Below are 21,119 nucleotides of genomic sequence, written 5' to 3' on the forward strand. Positions count from 1 at the left end.
GGATGCTAAAAACGAGAATCTTATTTGCATGCGAATGTGGGTGTGACCCAGGTTTTATATAACATTTAATGTGGACATATGAATAGCAGTTTAGATTTAGGCTAGAAGTGGCTGGCTGTCAGACTGGATAAAAATAGAAGAAATAATCTTTAGACACTTGTACTGCTTGATTCCAGGTGAAACCATCATCTTTGCTTGTACGGTTACAGGTTCATCAGCTGACTGAGCATGAACCAGGAAGAAATCACAAGTTCCCAAGATAGCTAGATCCCTTCACACCTATCAAGAGCCTTTGAAGTTAACAACAAAGGCTAACTCTAAGAGCATAAGTATAGGACCATGTAAGGAAAAATCATTTAGTAGTTAATCTTGGGCCTTATCTGGAAAGTACTCTATTTCTATGGAAACGGAGTACTTGGCTCTGAAAGCCGGAACATATCACAGGGACTCATTTCAAGAGTATTGGAGCAGACAGAGGTATCGAGTTACATGTCAGCTAGAACAGCATTCTCTAGTTGTTCTACTTGTCAGTTTTCCCCCTGGTTTTACACCCAATCCTTTACCTCAATTTTTGTCCTTGTGTTTTACAGATTTGGATTGCCCTGTCTTTGTGGGAGCAGTAAATCCAAAGGGAGCAGTGTGTTCAGGCATCTCAGAGACATTCCCTGAGATAGATGGGGCACTCTTCATTTGCCAAAGTACAGAGGACCAGTGTGGGAATACTATCAAGTGCAGGCTTTTGGGAAGGAATTTTTCTGGCAGACAAAAAAAAGTCATTTTGCAGAACTAGTAACACTCTACAGTTCTTGCAAATCCTTTGAACGTTGTGACCACCTCAGAGTTGACAGCTGCAAACAGATTACAGACAAAACCCCATATCACACTAAAATATCTGGGGACTTCAGCTAGTCTAGTTACATGAATAATAAAACAACACTAAAAATAATTCATGTGAATATAGTATGATAACCAATAATATGCATTTAGTATCTCACCTATTCAAGGCACTGAACAAATAACCATATGGGAAGTAAAAAAATGGGAGCAGAATTTGGAAACCAATAACTGGTAATCTACAGGAACGGTATGAGTAATTTAACTTACCATGTTACATTGTAGTGTATCAGCCAAAAAAAAAAAAATAAAATCCATTAAAAATCTGCCCAGCACCTGGGAATGGGCTGTTACTACAGTTGGCAAGAGCTACAGAGATTTCCATCTGTGGATCATTAATCAAATCTGTGCCAACTTGAAAGACAAAAACCTGCTATCAGTTAACTTGTCATCTTTAAAAAAATCAAAACCATCAGAAATCCCTCTTGTTGACGGCATCACTTGAGAGGCCAGACAGTTTAATCCTATCATGTGAACAACTTTCCTTCTTCTTGTGAGTTGAAATACATTGGTGGAAAAGTATAAAGTCAGGTATGAGTACGTTCATTTAATTCTACTGAAAAATTGATTTTTTCTACATATTCCATTAAACAACTGTCAGATCACCATCTTATCTCTCAGATCACCAGCATTTATAGGCTACTGCTGACTGTAGCTGAGTGTGAATTGGTTGCCTGCAAATGAAATATTTTATTCACTGTGATAACTGAAGTAACCCTTCGCCTCCTGAAGGCTTTTGGGCTTCTGCCCTGTGGCTCCTTACCTGGCTTTCATACCTCTCTTTGCTTTTTCTCTTATCTTCTGCCTCTTATCAGCTCCTCCATTAAAGTCACAGTGAATTTGCTGGACATCCTTATCCTTATTTCTTTACAAATGTTTTGCTGACTAAATTGATGTATTCCCTTCACCCGTTTTCCACTGCAGAACTTGATGGCAACGCAGAAGACTCCAGATGAAAGCTGCTTTTGTGGCTTTCTGTGCAAACTTTTGGTTCACTGCGTTATGAGTCTCTTGGTCTCAGGAGTGCCAACCGCTGGTTTGATTCCATTTGCGAAACTCAGAATTGAAGTACTCGAAGGGATGTGAGTCTGAGGGGAAACATAGTTACTGGATGTTTGTTCAGAGCAGTAATGGGAATGAGTAGATAAAAACAAACGTACCGCTTTCATATACTCTTGATCTGACTGCATGTACCGTGGTAAACAGGGGTAGGAAGCACAAGGGTTTCAGGAATAAACCCATTATTAATTCCTTTGCTGAGAATCTTTATACTTCTAGAAAAAAAACAATGCTATGCTTTTATCTCAATAGATGTAATGGAAAATAGATCAAATTCCACATCCAGATGCCACATTAGTTGGCATTAAGCTTGTAGATAGAATTTTTTTTACAAGTACGTCCCTACTTGTATAATGCCTTAGACCGAAAGCCAAACTGCCAGCCCTAAACTTTCAAGTCTACATAAGGATTGTTTTCATAGAACAAGTTAAGCGAGTCTAAATCACTTTTAAAATATTTTCCAGAAAACTAAATTTAGCTGTTAAAAACCATCTTCACTAGAAAATGCAGATAAAATATTTTTGCTTTGAGATCTGGGTTCATTGAACTCTCCCCGAGTCCTAACACACGCGTGAGCCAAAAAGCCCCATGAAAGAAACAACCGTTCACACAAACTCCTGAGAACCAAATCAGCTGACTCTGGCAGAGCACAAATGTTTTTAAACTCATTTCAGCTTCTTTTATGAAGATAATCCAAGCAGTACCAACTCGCTCATTCCACAAGCATCTTTTCTGCTTCTCCCAGGACAAAATGATAACACAGGAGTCAAAGACTTGCAGCATCCCAGAGTCCTGGCCTAGATTATTTTTACTGTAGCAACAGATCTGCGGGAGAGCAAACATTTCTTTTATAATATGGAAAAGGGTGTTGGAAAATAACAGAAATCATCATCTTTTTTAACTGGCCACAGTATTTTAGAGAAGCCTGGAATGCCCTGTCTCTAATGTAAATGTACAGTACTCCATTTAACATACTTCTTTTATTTATTCTGTCTTAGTAATCAGCTGCTGCCTTTGAGAGGATAATAAAATTCGTTTTTATTCCCACACACAAACACGCACATACAGTGTAATGTATTGTGACCGATTTACTTTTTTTAGAGAAGCTAAAAAAGGAGAAATACACAAGAGCACCCTTGTTTGAATAAATACTGGGCTGTCTGTATGGAATAACAATTATATGCTGAAGCTAGAGCAGATGTATGGGTGTGAATCACATAAGGGTAGGTTGGGGAATTATAATCAGCTAAACAGACCTAGGAATCAATCAGCAGTGGAAATTTTTCTGTGGTCAAACAGCGTATTTCTCTAACTATTGCGGGGAAAGACGGGGAAAGGGATTTTCAGCCCATGTTTTGGTGCAGGTCTAGCGTGGAAGTTCCCAAAGTGTAGGACATACATTTGTGGTACATAAATGCAAAATGAAATGAGAGCTGGCACTTCCATGGGCAGCCACCATTAGGACTGCTGAAGAAAAGTTTGCAGGCCCCTTATATAGTACTCTGCAAGAAGAACAACAAGTCTGTAGTTAAGACTAAAGGTGCGAATGCTGTTTTTTCCTGGGTACGCACTGACTTAGGTCAGATTTGGACTGATTTGCACCCCCACTGGGTATCCAGCTGTTACTGTAGTCAGTAGAAGGAGTCAATGAAAGTCACCTTCTTTGAAGGATGAGGCCAGCTTCTGTGTTACGAACCATGCAATATAACAGTATGTCTTCATTGACGTTTGCGATATTCCTTTGATACTTTCGCATACAGAGTAGTCACAAAGCACTGTTTAAAACAAATGTCTTTTGCCTACTTTTCTTCATCATTTCTGCATTAGCATACAAAACATTTAATTCAGTGAGGTCATTCGATGTCTTTCCCAATAGTGTGTTTATTACCCACTTACTCTCTTACTTATAAAACAGCTTTACTTGAATCACTGACATTGGCACACTCCCAAAGAGAGTTAACCAGGAAAAGTCATGCGGCAAATTTTGTTTCCTATCAAGTCCTTTCTTCCCTCCTATCTGTTTTGCATTTCACATGGGGTCACGTATGGTATCTTGCACTAGAGTGTTGGAAATGAACAAAGGCATCTGTAAAACAGGGGTTCTAAAGCGTCCTCCAAAAACCTGCCAGAAACGGCTTCCATCAACTTAAAGCAGTAGCAAATGGGCTTCTTAAGTCCATTCCTGTTGTCAGCCTAAGGTACACCATGGCCTAGGAGGTCTGAGAACAACGGGCAATTAGCAGCGATTACACAACATTACCATTTGATGACTGGGTGGCATTCATTTCATGAGTCAGCGGTGTTTTTTGCCCACCTCCCTAAGATGTCTGCTGATTAAGAAAAGTAATTTTAGCCAGGTGCTTTGTGGGCAGTCTCAGCTGAGAGTTAAGACATAAAGGCAAAGGGACAGAACCAAAGTCATTGCCAGGGCACTGTGGGGGATGCAGAGTCTTGCAATCACTGCTTTTGCTGCTCTCGTACCTGCTCTGGGTGGAGAGATGACAGTAATGTTTGTCGTTTCAGCTCAAATGCATTCATCTACCAAAGGTAAAGTGCTTACATTATACTCAGTTCAGAATTGAAAGGAGTTTCTCTGCTATTATCCCCTTTATAGCAATTATGTGTGCATCAGCTGCTTCCAAAAAAAATGTGTAGCTGGCCCTGGTGGTTAAGTGTTTTCTAGCTGCTGCATTAAAATAAGTCAAAATAATTTAGAAAACATATGATACTCCCATTTTTTTAAACAAATTATGAAAGAAATATGAGTATTTTCCAATAAGCTTGGATATGGTTATGGAACCAGTGACCAAAAAAAATCAGACCTTTCTATTTCTAGTGATAACTGAAATGTGTCCAGAGTTGTTTCCAGTCAAGCCAGTAGGTGTTTGTACAATGATTTTAGTCAAAGTAGATTGGGCACTTAATTCTTTTTCCACAATCTTTATTGGGTAGACTAAACACTGTGCAAAACTTAGTTAATAGAAGAAAACGTGGTGCATTAAAAGCAGAAAACAAACCTAGTGATATATCATTTTGCTTAAAGATATAAGATTACCTGTCTAAATATGCCTGAAGTTTGGTTTGGGGGTTTTGTTTTTTGTTTGTTTTTTTTTTTTTTTTTTTTTTTTTGCAGTTGCAAGATGCCACCAACAGAATATATACCATCCTCTCCCTTCCCTAGACTTTTTTTTTTTTTTTTTTTTTCAGAACCTGGAGGTCTTTTCTTCCAGAAGCCTGAGAAACTCATCTGGTAAGTGTATACAGATGGAAATAGTTACAAAGTGGCATGGTAGCACACTAGGGAGAAGATGTATGGTAGTTGAATCCACAGTTGATACACAGAGCATTAAGACAATTGAAGAAGTTATAGTGGATTTATATAACCATGGAGCGCGTTTTCAGTTTGTGTCCAGCTTTTCTTCTTCTGTTGTAAGAAATGGAAGACACACGGTGTCTCCACTTCAAATAACATTTTTTGCAAACCTAGGTCACCTAGTGACACCTCTCATTTAAGCAGATCTCGTAGCCTTTTATCCTGCCATGCTAACCATGTAATCCAACCACAGCAGTGATATCTGGGATGACTATCTATCCTATTTTACAGGCCATATCAGCCATGTAGGCGTGGCATTCCCAGGGGATAGGGGATTCCCACCTCTCTGAACTGGTTTTAGGCACACACAAAGCTCTCACATTTGGGTTCCAAGACATGACAGCTTGCAAAACTAGCCTGGTGTGTCTTCTGTCTGCTGAAGAAGCATATGTTTATTAATGGAAATTATGAGCTGCAGAGAAATCAGATGACCATGAATTTCATGAAAGCAGTAGAGTGTCAGGATAACAATGGATACTTGTAGCCTCCCCATTTATCGCACTATTTAATCTTCCTATTTTTAGACAAAAATCATTGTCAATAGGTGGTAAGGCTTGCAAATGTTCCTGCTGCTGGATTAACTGGATATAGGCAAGATACGGAGAGGGTAGCAATGATACAAAGAAGGCCAAGACTTCTTGGGGCACTGGATAGAAACTGCATGTCAATATTCAGTCTTTTGATGGCATTTTAATGGGATGTCTGACCATCGATGCAGAAAACCCTTATACATCACAAAATGGAACAGGAAAAATGTCTGATTTGGCCACTCAATATTACACAGAAGTCAGTCATTCCCTATCAACAGCATTGAGATCGGTAAGGAGCAAGAAGTCCTTTTCTGCTAAGTTGTCCTAGTCGTTGTCCTAGTCATTTTCCTGGCCAAAACCATGACAGACATAAATCCTGCTTCAGTGGATATATGATACCACTTGGGAAAATGGAGTGATATCAACCATACATCAGGTATAGTTGTTTGAACATATAGTTTTCCACAGAAGAATTCAGCATCAAAAATTCCACAGTATTTAATGCTTGAATGAGGAACCAGTTACTCAGATTAATGGTGTGCCATGTCAAAATTACAGTAGCTGCCTCCCAGAGCTGACCTACGCAGCTAGAATGTATTTTCATCCTTCCATCCAGATGTTAATGTGATCAGAAGCATCAGCCTATTCATTAGCTCATTGGCAGCGTGGCAAAAACTCATCCTTAGACTTGATCCCATTTCCCTGTATCCTGTCAAAAGAGATCCTGACTACAGTAGCCCATCAGTTACAGAGGTTGTCCAGAGGTAAAGACGACGCCAGGACTTCTGCTGCTGAAAAATGCAACTGTCCCGTTGTCAGGGGCATTAAGAGCTGCAGCTATTCTACTCTGCACTGATCTTTGTTAGCTTCAGGTCTACTTAGGCTGCCAATTTGAGGGTCAGATGCTAATCTTCAAAGCCATCACCAAGTTTTAATCTGTTCCTATTGGCAGGGACATCCCTATCTGCACTACAGCTACAGAGCTGCATCCTTCTCAGAAAAGCAGCTCAGAGAGTCCACGACAAAGTACCCTAAAGTCTTCAGCTTTAGGGTAGGTATTTAGGTATAGGCTTTAGGGTATTTTTGGCAGAGGGTCTTCGCTAGTGAGTAATCTCCTCAAGGAGATCACACACTCAGCAGTCCTGAACCATAAACCCACTCCTCCTACCCTTTACAAAGTTACCTGTCTTCCCTATAGAATGTTCCCTCATTTTTATGGTACGAAAGAATTTATTTTACGTCAGAAATGTGGAACAGTAAACTAAGATTACTGAGATTTATTTACAACCTACTAAGATTTATTTACAATTTACTACCCACAATCACTTAAAAGTTACTTGGACGCACAAAAAAAATAATTGTGCTGTTCGTTGTGGGACCCTTATGACATTCTGGAGTCCCAATTTTGGACGTCGCCAATTGGAAAAAGATACTGTTAGTTCCCAGATTTGAGTAATTTTAGATACACCTCCAGACAGACCTTTCTTGAGAAAGACTTTTTTTCCACTAGAACTGAGTTGATTCAAATTATAAAGTAAATCTTTCCTAACAGAGAAGGGTTTATGTTACAGATTCAGCTCCCTTCAGAAACAGCCTCTTCTGCCTTTCCGCGTATCCTGATGGGGATAATCCCCTGCAGCTGCTGATTCATGCTGGGATTGCTCAAGCAACGGTTTTATGCAAGATTTACATTTGCAATAGAGTGCCTGTCATTGTGTGAAGGGACTCTTGCAGAAAACTAGATTTATCTTTCCTTTATAAGCAATCAGCTGTGTTCCAGGTGGTGAAGCAATGCTAGGAATCAGGTAGCGGCTTGAAGGTCACCTGACCTATACCTACAATTTACTCCATGTTATTAGTGAGTAGGAAGGAAAAAAAAAAAAGAGGAACTATTAAGCAAAAACAACTGACAAACACCCCCACAACTCTTGATTCATTTATTTTGTTTTTATTTTTCAGCCTTGTAGTAGGCCAACAAGAGGCCTGTTGGTATTTGTATGATAGTTCAAGAGAGGAAGCAAAGACCGGCGTTGTTTCCTGATGGTGCTTGCTTTCATACCCATCCTCCTATTTGGCTGGCAACAGTGAAGTAACACTACTGACTGCTGCAGCTTCATTTTCAAACTTTCAGTATTTCACATTTTTAGTCAATACTTCAGATCTTGAAGAAGCTCAGACTTCACTTTTATAAAGTTAATAGGTCTCACAGAGAAAAAAAAAAAATCAATACGCACCCAAGTGCACCTTAGGGGCCCAAAGTTAAAGGGAAACTAAAAATATCTTCATTTAATATTTCACAGCTAGACTGAATAATTTGCGATGTTTACGACTAGCAATTTTTCTGATGATTCTGTTCTAGATATCAAATTTTTCTGAGATAACTTTTTCTGATTTAAATATAAAACGGTCTCCCCTCAAGGACATTTCAAAGATTCCAGTTTTGTGATTCACTTGTGAAGGGAGTTATTTTCAGTCTTTCCCATGATCTCAGTGTCATGGGATTTTTATTCTCTGGGAGCCATGATGACACAAATAACATTAACAATAACAAATGCATTATCCATTTTGAATTTATGATAAGAAAGAAACTCGCCACTTCTGATGGTCTGTTAGCGGGCAGCAGCTTTTGTTACCTGCTACTGGTACAAACCCGTCTGTCATCAGTTGTGGAGAGCTGCATAAGCTCAACTAGATGTCAGCAGAACTGCAGTTTATTTTCACCTTCTTCTTGCGTTTTCTGTGCAATTTGTCAAATCACATACTCTCTCTGCCTTATATGGCATCTGTAGAATGGGATTCTTTAGGTTTTCTTCCATTTGATTTGAGGCATATTGTTACAGTGGGACAGGTTCTGTCATCTTTGCTCTTGCAGCAGAAAGGAAAACAATAGGAGCGAGAATGCACACTGAGTGTTTATCAGAAGGGGAGCCTGGTTTTGAAGCCTGTAGAGATATTCATTTATCTGCATGAAATGAATAAAGTTATTAATAAAGTGATAAAACTTTCCATTGGTGTGGAGGCTTATCCGGTGTGCAGATTCTAGATAATGCAGGACAGTTTTATTAGCGTACTAGCTGGTAGTTTCTCAACGATTCGGTGCATCTAGAGAGAGAAATCCCTGTCCCTTCGACACATTTCCCTCACTTCAGGCAGACTCCATTCTGATAATATGACCGAATGTGTCCATTCTGTTTCTGTTTCGTGGTTACAGTAAGGACATCGGTTTCTCGGCACATCACATACCAATCCGATATAGTAAAATAAATAACACTTGAAGAGAACTGATGTGCCTACAAATGCCTGCCCTCCCGTACCCGTTGTTTTGCAGTCCTGACCTAAACGTGGGGCGCAGCGTGCTCCGTCGGGCTGCCGTGAGGAGATGTTCTGGCGAAGCGTGCTGCCTGTGCCACAGCATCGCAGGGAGCCGCAAGGTCATGGTGAACCTCCAGCTCCTTGTTCTGCAACTAAAAATACTGCCGTTCTGTACAAGCTTCTGTTTCAACATTATCGCGTTGGAATTCGGTATCAAATGCCTCCTCCTGTTCCAGATAGATCACTCACTCTGCTTGGGGACTGGCTTGCGCTACACCGGGTTAAGTTCTTACTGTATCTCATGAGCAGCTGTCCTCTGTTGAAAGAGGAACAACTAAGGAAATGTGGTGATATATATTGATATTTGTACTATGTTTTGGCAAAGGATGTTATGAATGAATAGAATTTAAGCCCCAAATTTGTCATAGTAAGTACCGGAAATATAGACAGCAGACCAGATATGAATTTTGCATATGGTCTTTCATTTCTTTTTATAGGGGGAATAAATATTTAAAGAATGTGTGATATCTGTCTTTCTATTTCCTACAATGGAATGGGACAGATAATTGCTGTCTCATTAAGGACTGAATGTAGTTAAATGATATTTGTAAGGCACTGCAAGGTATTACATGAGAACAAAATTGGATTGGTTTAATTTTTTATTTTATTTATTTTTTAATCTACATTTGTTGCAAATCAATTTGATTTTTGTCTAGCCAGAAGAACACAGACGTTCCTTACCTATATAAGCTATTTTTTTTTTTTATTTTGAAACATTTTTTTCTTGTTTCAAAATGTGTCCAAATGAAGTTCTAATAAATACTCTTGATGGGATCCTTGTTTTTTCAGAAACTTTTTAGACTTTGCACAATTCAATTTAAATAATATGACCTGAGGTATCTCCAGATTGGTTTTATTGTTTTATTTTGGAGACCGTTCTGGTTCATAGTCAACATGGTCCAGGATAATAAACAGTGTTGCAAAAATGTGTGAAAATTCTGATATTGATAAGGATATATATTTACGCATTTATTTCAGGAGGGGTCTGCTTCAAACCCGTGCAAATGAAAAGGAAAAGGACAGCTTTCTTCTGACATTGTTTTTTGTTTTGTTTTCAGTCTCACGGCAATTGGATGCAAAACTGGTATCGTCTCTCAGAAGCCTGTTGCTTTGCTGCCAAGGTCAGCTCTGCAAGCTAACTTCGTATTTTTCACATGGCTCTTTTGTGCTTCAGCTCTTTCTCTGGTGGATTAAAAACAAACAGGCGCTTCTCCAACATCAAATGTCCCTGTTTTTTCTTTATTCCTCTGCCTCCGTTTTAACCCTTACAGCTGTTTAAGCCCCAAGGAGATGCCCCCATCCCCTCACGCCACCTCGTCCTTCAGCTGCCTGTTCTCCAGCTGCCCGACTGCTGCACTGAGCGAGAGCTGAAGGTCTGTCTGGGAAGACAGGGCTCAGGCTGGACTAAGTTGATAAAGAGGAACTATTGTGGACCCCAAAGCGGCAAAGACTTTATGCATCAAGGATGCATAAAGATTTGTTCCTCTACACAGCCTTGTGGTTTCAGAATTGGGTAGAAGACAGTGGCAGCTGCAGTAAGAGAGTGCTGGGTTTTGGTTTGTTCTGGACCTACAGTGGCCTCTCTGTCCTATTGCAACTGCAATAGTTTTTTTTTTCCCTTGTCTTAGCTTTAGGACCTAAATATTGAATATACATAGGAGGTTTTCCAAATGAACTGGGAAATTGCAACATACCAGATAATTGCAAAATGCGAAGGTTCTGAACTCACTAATTAAATCTTTACAGTTTGGCTACTCGTCGTCAGCACTGTGAGGGTTATGGTCTAGGCTGTGGTCTTGAGGGAGCTTGAGTTTAAGTGTTCGTATCTTTGAGAAACTGATCTAGTGATCAGTATATATGTACTGACACCCACTGATAGCTAATGTGAACGTCCCTCCTATGCATGTAAAGTTCCATAAAGAACCAACTGGAAAGAGCACTGTCACTGAAATATCCCCATCATTTTTAAAATGGAAAAATGAATTTTGGCTTGTGAGAGTGTGACACTAGTGTCTGTGTTTCGTGCTTCTATGTCATGTTATCAGGGCTCCCTGCTGCATCGGGTGGTGTGTAAGCAGTCGGGAAAACTTTCTGACCCTGAAAGGGCCCCGCTGCAGAGGTGCTGCTTTCACTCTGATCTCCTTGTTTAAGCAAGCCCAAAAAGCATTTAAAGAGACTGGAAGAGAAACCTGCCTGTCCAGGAGCTTGGGCAACCTCACAAGCCTCAGTATAGTGGTCACACAAGTGACTATACAGTATTGATACAGTGTTGGAAGTGAAGAAGGTAGGTTTGAAAGATACAAAAAAAACCAGCTGAGCTTCTGTGTACGAGATCATCCTCTGGACTCCTCAATGCCCAAATTCCTCTATACTGCACTGTTGTGTGCTTCTAATGCCCTAGATGATATTTCAGTTTAGAAGCTCAATACTTTCTGGCTTTATAACTCTGTAAGACGAATAAATTCTTTTCTGGTTTATGTCTCTAACTTGATGACAAACTTCCTATTGTAATAAGTGCAGCTGTGACAACACGGGCCTGGAATCCGCGGGATGCAAGAACAACCCTTGGACAAACGAATTGTTGGCTGTTGGTAGAAAGAAGAAGGTATCTGCGGATCTTCGTATGAATCCAAAAGATGACTCAGTGGTAGAAAAGGCAATTCTAAATTACCCCCTGTTGTGACCTATAAAAACATATCCGACAGCCAAATTTTTCTCTTTCCAAGTATCCATACAGGGCTCCAAACAAAACAAAACAGACTCAAAACCAAGAACGAGCCCCAACTAGGTGAAATAAAGCATACTAAAATTTAGGCAACATAATGAGCAATCAAATGCAATTTCTTTGGCATAGTCCCACAATTTAAGTTAATGCAAACAGTAATACTATAAGTAGTTAGCTGTTAGAGTTTATTGCTCTCCTCCTGGGACTCAGGAGGAGCCCTGTACCTCATTTTTATTACTATATGGTCAAAACTGCCTACAAGTGAGAAATAATTTTAAATGCAGGTCACTAAAAAATCACATTCCTCTAGTATAAAATAATAAATTCTCTGAAGAGAAAGGTCCACTGCAATAACTCTAAAGATTTAATATCCTTAAATATCTTAAGGATAGAAATTGATGACTAGAACAAGGATAAGGTCAATGTAACATTGTAAACTCAATGAAATATATCAATGAGAGTGAAAAGCGTAGCAAATCACTTGCTGACAAAAGATGATGGGGGACTGAGCTATTTATTTCCAATGTATTGTGAGATCCGCAGTCAAAAACTTCAATCTTGCCATCAATTAATCGAGTTCTGTCTCACTTTATTCCAACCCTTAGCCCATAAAGTCTTGTTTAATAGCAGCAATGAAATCTTCCTAATATGAAAATAAAACTTTATGAAAGATGTTGATAAGAGGAAAGCCTTTCTGTTGAAAAACAGGCCTACTAGTAGAGACCTTAGTTCTCTTATAGCTGTTACTCAGAAAAACGAATATATTTTCACTAGGATAAACATGCCTTGAACAATACTCTGTTTCTTTGTTGGGCTCTGGGGAGACCTTGTAGCAGCCTTCCAGTACCTAAAGGGGACCTACAGGAAAGATGAGGAGGGACTCTTTATCAGGGAGTGTAGTGATAGGACAAGGGGTTTTCAGTTTTGAACTGAAAGAGGGGAGATTTAGATTAGATATTAGGAGGAAATTCTTTACTCTGAAGGTGATGAAACACTGGAACAGGTTTCCCAGGGAAGCTGTGGATGCCCCATCCCTGGAGGTGTTCAAGGCCAGGCTGGATGGGGCTTTGAGCAGCCTGATCCAGTGGGAGGTGTCCCTGCCCATGGCAGGGGGGTCGGAACTAGATGATCTTTAAGGTCCCTTCCAACCCAAACCATTCTGTGGTTATATGATTCCATGATTCTATGATACCTCCATATTCCAAAAGCAGCCAGTAACACTACTGTGCCTCCACACAGCAGTCCTGCATTACAATTATGCAGTCTGGCAACATTCCCTAACTTGTCAACATAAACTTTTGTGTTAAGCGGGGATGTATGGTAAGCCAGATTTCATAGCCAGCAGAGTTCAGAAATCTGATGATTTGAAAAAGAAAAAAGATGTCTTGGATATGTATTTTAAGTAAAGGAGATAGAAGAGCTGGAAGGGTTACAGTTAAATGGATGCAATAGTCAAGTGAAATCCAAGTCCAAAACGGCTTACGTTGATATGAATCCTTTTAGCTCCCGAAGATTTCTCTGAGATGGTGTCTTATGCTGCTGTGTTTTTTATTAGGATTACAGGGTTACTATAATAATAATAGACCGTATAAGCAACAATCATAATGTATTATTAACAGGAATGTATCACGTATTGTTTTTTCCTTGTTATTTTTCTTTTACTCACTCCCAGATTTTGCAGATTACCATGTTATTACTGTTATTATTTTGTAGAACAGAAATGCTTGAAAGCACTCAAATCAGGCTTACGCAGCAGCTAGACCGAAACAATGGACACACATTGACCCCTCTCCAGGCTGCTGAAAATCAAATGCAAAATGCAAAACACCAGCTGAATTTAATGTACAAATGCTTGAAAAATATGACCAAACGTGAAGTAACTGTAGAGCTACAGAGCTGGGGACAAAGCTGGGGACTGACGGGGCCAGGGAGCAGCTTTGCCATAAAGGACTTGGGGGTCCTGGTAGGCGGCCAGGTTTGAGCAGGCATCAGCAGTGTGCCCCAGGGGAATGGAGGCTGAGCACATACTAGGTGGTAGGAACAGGAAGGTAGCTGCAGATCACGAGAAGTGATTGTGCTTCTCCAATAGCGCTTGCGAAGCCATGTCCAGAGCAGTGTGTCTGGTTTTGGACCCCGGAACACAAGAGCAATACGGACAAACTGAAGTGAGAGCAGTGAAAGATCACTAAGACAGTTTTTTTGGGTAACAGGACGTACAAAGAGAGTCTGAGAAAGCTGGGTCTTCAGCCTTTAGAAGAGAAAGCTTAGGGGAGATCTTATTGCTGTCCATAACTACCTAACAAAAGCGTGCTGAGGAGGCCGGGTCAGATGTGGCTTAGAGGTGCAGAAGGGAAGGATAAGGAGCAATGGACATAGGTTGGAAGATGGGAAATTCCAAGTAGATGAAAGAAAAAAAATCACAGATAGGTTGTGCGATTTCCATTTTATGGAGATACTCAACACTCAGCTGCAGGAGTCTGTGAACAACCTGAGCTAGCTTAGAAGTTAGCCTTGCTTTGTGCAGGGAATTGTATTAGATGACATCTAGAGGCCCCTTCCAAATGGAATTATTATTGGGGTCTGTAATTTTCTGCTTCTCATTTATATTAAAGCCTGTTTTACCCCAGATCTTGCAGTTTTACGGGGCTTTCAAATAAGTGTAAATAAATAAATAAAATATCCATATAGGTAAATGAAATGGTGATTCTACAGTGCTGTAGCGGAGTAAACAAGAATCAGGTCCACGAAATCTCAGATTCAGCCATGAGTGGCCGTCAGCTAGAGTCACTGCACTGGGCAGGCTGCTGTATGGAAAAAACAACCCACAGTCTGAACTGGAGAAGTTTGTATCTGCTTGAAATGGGAAAATTCATTTATCCCACATCCTGGAGTATATGTCAGTGCTGGTCACATCAGAGTCCAACAGGAGTTAACCCCATATTGAGAAGATTCACTCGTAAACACAAAATTTTCTTTAAAACCTTCAGCTTTCTTGGCCAGTAGCTCCTAAAGGGAACTGCAGGGAGGGTGGCACGAAAACTCTGGTGTCCCCGTTCGGACAACCTTACCTATTGTGTGTGTTCAATTGGCGGTGAAAGGAGAGCGCTGACACGACGGGGTAACATAACATGTCTGTCTGTCTCTCCACTAAAGAAATAAGCTGTCAAACTGTCTCTCTCCCTGCTCTTCTCGGGAGAAGCGCCTTGAATGAAGCACACAAGAGGATTTTTCATTTACCACTAAGCTTTCGGATTCCTTCAAAACCGCTCTAGCATCTACCTCGTAAATGAGGAAAGTTAATTGAAAATTGCTCGCAGCACACAGAGCCTGACACTGGGGGAGTATTGTCTCTCCGTGCTGGAGTGATTTGATTGGGGCTGCTGTCAGATGTTATATATGTTATGTTCAACTCGGCACTGAAAAACAGTCTTTGCCATTTGCCCTGTTCTCACAGACAGGGAAGCTCAAGCCATTGTTCCTGATTTGTTTTCAGTTGTTGTAGTTTTCCTGCTGATAATTTAACAGCCTATAACTTAGATGAGGAGAGCAAGAATATCTCTTTGGAATAATACAGAACAAAGGCACATGAAAGGATAATTAATTCTGGTTTCATAGTACTGTGTGCATCCTGATTTATCTGTCGCAACAGTCATTTACTCCGTGAAGTTCAGTAGTAATTTTGCAGTATGTATGGTCCTGCTCCAATGTCCCATAAATTGAAAATATCCTTTTGGCTTCAGCGAACTTTGGATTCAGTTTTATCTCATCCCGGGATCTCGGAGGTTTTGTAATTACATCTGAATAAATCTTCACCATGCCTCACTCTCACTCTCTCACCTAACTATTCACTTTCTCCAGAGGGCAGGGTAGAATTTGGAGGCAGAGAACAGGAGAGCAACGCAAAGCTGGCCATAGTGCCCCGCTAAGGGGGAGCAGCCTCTCCTGTGGGCACGTGTGCAAATCCAGAGCCTGCCTGCTCACACGCCCCCATGACGGACCTGCACCTTCTTTTAGGACTATAGAAGTCTGTGTTGATTTAAAAAGCAAAGAAATCTGAGATATTCTTACCCTTTTTCCCTTTGGCCATTGTGTGTATATAGCGACAACAAAATCAGTGCCATTTCCTGCAGCTTCTACGATGCGTGAATATGCTTAAAAAGAAGGGAGCAAAAGAATTCGTACAACCGTTATCAAAACAAATTAGGAATGTTTCACTTTGCAATAAAGACAAAGAGAAAAGGACCAGAAGTTCAAAGAAATAAGAGCACTTAAGCATTTTTATTTTCAAAAGAGATTTAGGGTCTTAGGGTGGAAATCCCATTGACTATCTCACTTGTGTTGGCTTTGATTCCGTTGTCAGACTGAGAAGGAGGGATGTTCCAGACATCAAAGGTTCACTTTCTTCACCTCCATAAAAAAAAATACACCCCCCAATTTTTAAATGCAAGAAAAAAACAGTTGTAAACCTGCAATGTTGTTTTTTTTTTCAGATCCCACAGATCCAGAAATACTTTGTGGGCTTGAAATATCCTTGAAATAAGTTTCTGTTAGACCAGGTAGGTTAGCAATGCCTTGCTGTGCACATTTCTGGCATGTATCCCTGTCTTATGGTTGTGAATCTGAAAGCTCTTACGGTCCCTCCAGGGAGCCTCCCAGATTATCTATTCAGTTATTTCCAGTAACTGTTTATTTATTTTACTTTGGGATTAACTCAATTCCTTCTCTTCCTATTTTTCTTATAGTCCAGAAATATCTGCATCACGAGTGTGTTCCCAATCCGTAGTTTGGTCGTTCTAGGGGTTAAGTCACCCATGTCACGTTATAAGAGTTTCAGTCCTTCTCAGTTTTTCCTTTTGTCTCCATACAGCTGCACCAGCCACAAGCATTGCCTGATCGAGACCATTCAACCCCCCTTTTTTAAATTCAACAGCAGTCCGGGTGTCTCTGCCCCTTGGAGCGGTGAATTCTGCTGGCTGACACCACTCCAGAGGAAGAAGAAATTCTTCTCTTGGCCAAGTGCTTGCTTATTCTTTTAACACAGGATCGTGTAAAGGGGAAGGACTGACATTATTTTTGTTATTATTTTGCCTGATTCGTTAGGATACAGAGTCTCTTCTCAGCACGAAGCCCTGGCCGTGCTAGGCACTGTATACATATATATGCGAGGACAAGTCCCAGCCTTGAAAATCTCACCCTTTTGAAAATCGAAACCACAAAAGATGTGGGGAAATTTTTCTGTAAACAAACAGGGTGATTATGATTGCCTGTAAGCTCAATTTCTTCCTTCAGCTCATTGAAAAGCTCCCCTGTGAAGGGTCAGGAGGGAAGGCAGCTTAGGTTTCTCCTGCTCTTGGTGGTGGTTGGGTGCAGAGGTGGGAATGGACCACCATGCATGGGAACCTTTCCACTGATCCCTGTCACCTGCAGCCTGGCAGGGTGGCTTTTCCCCACCCTGCACCCCTTCCCCTTGTCGCCCCCTTGTGTCTCTTGTATGGGGTCACGGAGGGAGGGAGAGGTCCTGGTGCTGCCTGGCTTCATAGTGGGGTAGGAGAGGAATCAGCTCTACAAGTCTCACATTCATGGTGTGTCAGTGATGGGCAGGTGACATGGTTTAACCCCAGCCGGCAGCTGGGACCACACAGCTGCTCGCTCCCCCCACCCTCCCCCCTGCCCTAAGAAGGGTAGGGAGAAGAGGGAGAAAAGGAGGGGAGAGGAAAAAAAACTTGTGGGTTGAGGTAAAGACAGTTTAATAGAACAATGTCAGAAAAGGAAAATAACAATAATAACAACAACAATAATAACAATAGTCATAACGACACAAGTCACTCTCACCACCTGGTGAATTGGCACCATCCTGAGCAGTGATCACGTGTACCTGCCCCCTGGCTAACCCCATTGATATACTGAGCATGAAAGTCTATGGTACGGAATATTCCACGGCCCTTCCATTGTTCTGTCTAGGCTTCTTCTCAGCTTCTAAGGGAAGCTGGAAAAAAGTCCTTGAAAGCTATAAACATCGCCTGGCAACAACTAAAACAATATGTATTATTGACATTCCTTTCATACCAAATCTGAAACACAACAACCACTAGAAAGAAAATTAACTCTGTCCCAGCTGAAACCAGGACACGAGGTCAGGGTCTTTTGGTCTTGAAGAACTCACCTCTGTTTTTTGGACCTCTGGCACTAGAGGGGTCAAATGCCTGGCATCTTACTGCCATTAGGAAGGACAAAAAGGCTTTTGACCCAGGCATCACTGTGTCAGTGGGTGCTGATGAGTGCACCTACTTATAAAGGGGTGGAAAAATGTTGGGGCGTCACATCAAAAGGAGGAAGAATGGAGAAAGAGAGGAGAATCATAGAATCATAGAATTGTTAGGGTTGAAAGGGACCTTAAAGATCATCTAGTTCCAATCCCCCTGCCATGGGCAGGGACACCTCCCACTGGATCAGGTTGCTCAGAGCCCCGTCCAGCCTGGCCTTAAAAACCTCCAGGGATGGGGCTTCCATCACCTCTCTGGGCAACCTGTTCCAGTGTCTCAACACCCTCATGGTGAAGAACTTCTTCCTAACGTCCAGTCTGAATCAACCCATCTCTAGTTTTAATCCATTCCCTCTAGTCCTACCATTACACGACATCCTAAAAAGTCCCTCATCAGCTTTCTTGTAGGCCCCCTTAAGATACTGGTAGGCCACTATAAGGTCTGCTCGGAGCCTTCTTTTCTCCAGACTGAACAACCCCAACTCTCTCAGTCTGTCCTCATAGGAGAGGTACTCCAGCCCTCTGATCATCCTCGTGGCCCTTCTCTGGACACGCTCCAGCACATCCATGTCTCTCTCGTAGTAGGGGCTCCAGAACTGGACGCAGTAGTCCAGGTGGGGTCTCATGAGAGTGGAGTAGAGGGGGAGAACCACCTCCCTCGATCTACTGGCACGCTTCTCCTCGTGCAGCCCAGGGTACGATTGGCTTTCTGGGCTGCTAGTGCACACTGGTGGCTCATATTGAGCTTCTTGTCCACCAGCACCCCCAAGTCCTTTCCTTCAGGGCTGCTCTCAAGCCAGTCACCGCCCAGCCTATATCGGTGCTTGGGATTGCCCCGACCCAGATGGAGGACCTTGCACTTGGTCTTGTTGAACTTCATGAGGTTGGCATGGGCCCACCTCTCCAACCTGTCAAGGTCCCGCTGGATGGCATCTCATCCCTAAATAAAATCTTAACATTCTAATGTACAACACACTGCTAATTAGTAGTAGTACAGTTACAATACACAAATATTCACAGTACAAATTATCTAATTAAGATAAAATAAGTCCTACTAATAAAATGGTCAAAAATCGTTATAGAAGAAAACCAGCCTCACAAATCTCCCCCTATTCTCCAGTGTTATCTTCCTTTTCACTGCCTCTCTGCATCCTGGGGGTGGTGGTATTCTATGCCTGTACTTCTCTGGGCTGCATCCCGTGTCCCCACTTTGGAGGCTTCTGCTGTCCTCCTACATCATTATACTAGGCTTATAAATGTGTCGTAATCTACAAACCATCAGCTCATTACTATTATCTGTACAAAAATTATTATGCCATATGGTTATAACATATGATTCTGCCATGTGATTTTGCTCAGCTCTGGAGCTATGCAGAAGTTAAGCAAATTAGGCAATAGTCACCTGGACACTAGAAAATTGCTGTTACAGCTAAACAAGCTAGAATGCTGTTCCAAGCAGGCCAAAACAAGTCCAGACAGCGTCTGACATGTCCAGAGACATTGCTGGGTTAGTACAAAACTTTCCGACAGTCCCCACCCACGGCAGCACCATGCTTGCCAGGCTGGGAGGCTCATTTGGAAGCACAGGGCTGGGGATGAAGGAGGAACACTTCTGGGGAGGGAGAACTGAGTTTTGGCAAACAGACACCCAGTTAAAGCAAAACTTCCCTTGCCTGAAGGCAACCTGATGCCCAAGAGTCACAGAGGTGGAGCATGCGGTGGGATCCTGGTGTCACTTCTCCAGTTACAGCTGAAAAAAGCTGAACAAGCTGATGGTAGGACAACCCGTTATGGGGATGGTGCTCTCAAAGACCCCTCCACCATCCAACTCTGACCTCCAGCCAGGAGTTTTCCTGAGTGCTTTTTCCATGCGCCAGCCATTTCTATTCAGTAATTCCTGAGATGTGTGTCACACAGCTGGCGATGCCACCTCCCCATTGCTGCATCGAGGAGAGAGAGGGCGCCAAACACTATGAACGTTCATAAGCCTTTGGGTTTAAAACCACTTATTTGCCCCGTTTCTCCCAAGAAAAATGCGCATATGGTGGATGTACTCTGAAATCTCTCATCCCCTCTTTACCACAAAGGATTATTTTGGAGTACAAAAGGACTTTCAGACCTCTGGAAGGACATCCTTCAGCACTGTCTGAAAAACCTTTGCTTATTTATTTATTTAGTAAAAGGGAAAAATATTTCTTTCTGAATACACACATCTTCTGTCAGCTTCCAAGGTGAGGGACCCTGAGAGATGTTAACAAGCTGGTGGTACAAAATAGCAATTAGAGGAATTAGTTTAAAATCCAAAACTCTTCACATGGTGGAGGAAGGAGAATGGCACACAAGAACAGTGATATGCTGTAAATGGTACAAGATGCTTCCCCCTTTGTTGATACACACAGAGTATAGTTTGGGGGCTATTTTAGTGAGTTAGGGTGTGGAGTCATTGTCCTCAGCTCCTTCAATTTACTTAAAGCTGTCTGAGAAGCAGAAACATCTCACAAGAGGTTCACAGGTCTTTGAGGCAAGATCCTAGAAATCAGGAATGGGATAAATGTGTGAGGCAATTAAAATAGAAAATTATCCCAGGCATCCATAATATAGGTTCCAAAATTGCTTCAGAAGTGTGTGTTGACTGGCACACCATTTGTATTGTGTTCTCTCACCATGCCACCTATTTCTCTGCAGTGATTTCTGTAACGTGCATGGAGTTTGGGCAAAATTCAACGCAAGTGATTGAACCCTGCCTTTTAAAGCACGTGTTCTGTTTGCTTGTATTTGTGTTCTCACTTTGCCTCATACTGTAGTGTAGTATGGTAGTAAACTATCAAGAAGCCATTACATTCCACCTGATGAGCTTTGTGGGTTTAATTGCTTTTTCTAGGCAGATTTTTATTCAACATCCGA

This window comes from Rissa tridactyla, chromosome 1 (assembly GCF_028500815.1).
Source record: "Rissa tridactyla isolate bRisTri1 chromosome 1, bRisTri1.patW.cur.20221130, whole genome shotgun sequence".
Classification (NCBI taxonomy): domain Eukaryota; kingdom Metazoa; phylum Chordata; class Aves; order Charadriiformes; family Laridae; genus Rissa; species Rissa tridactyla.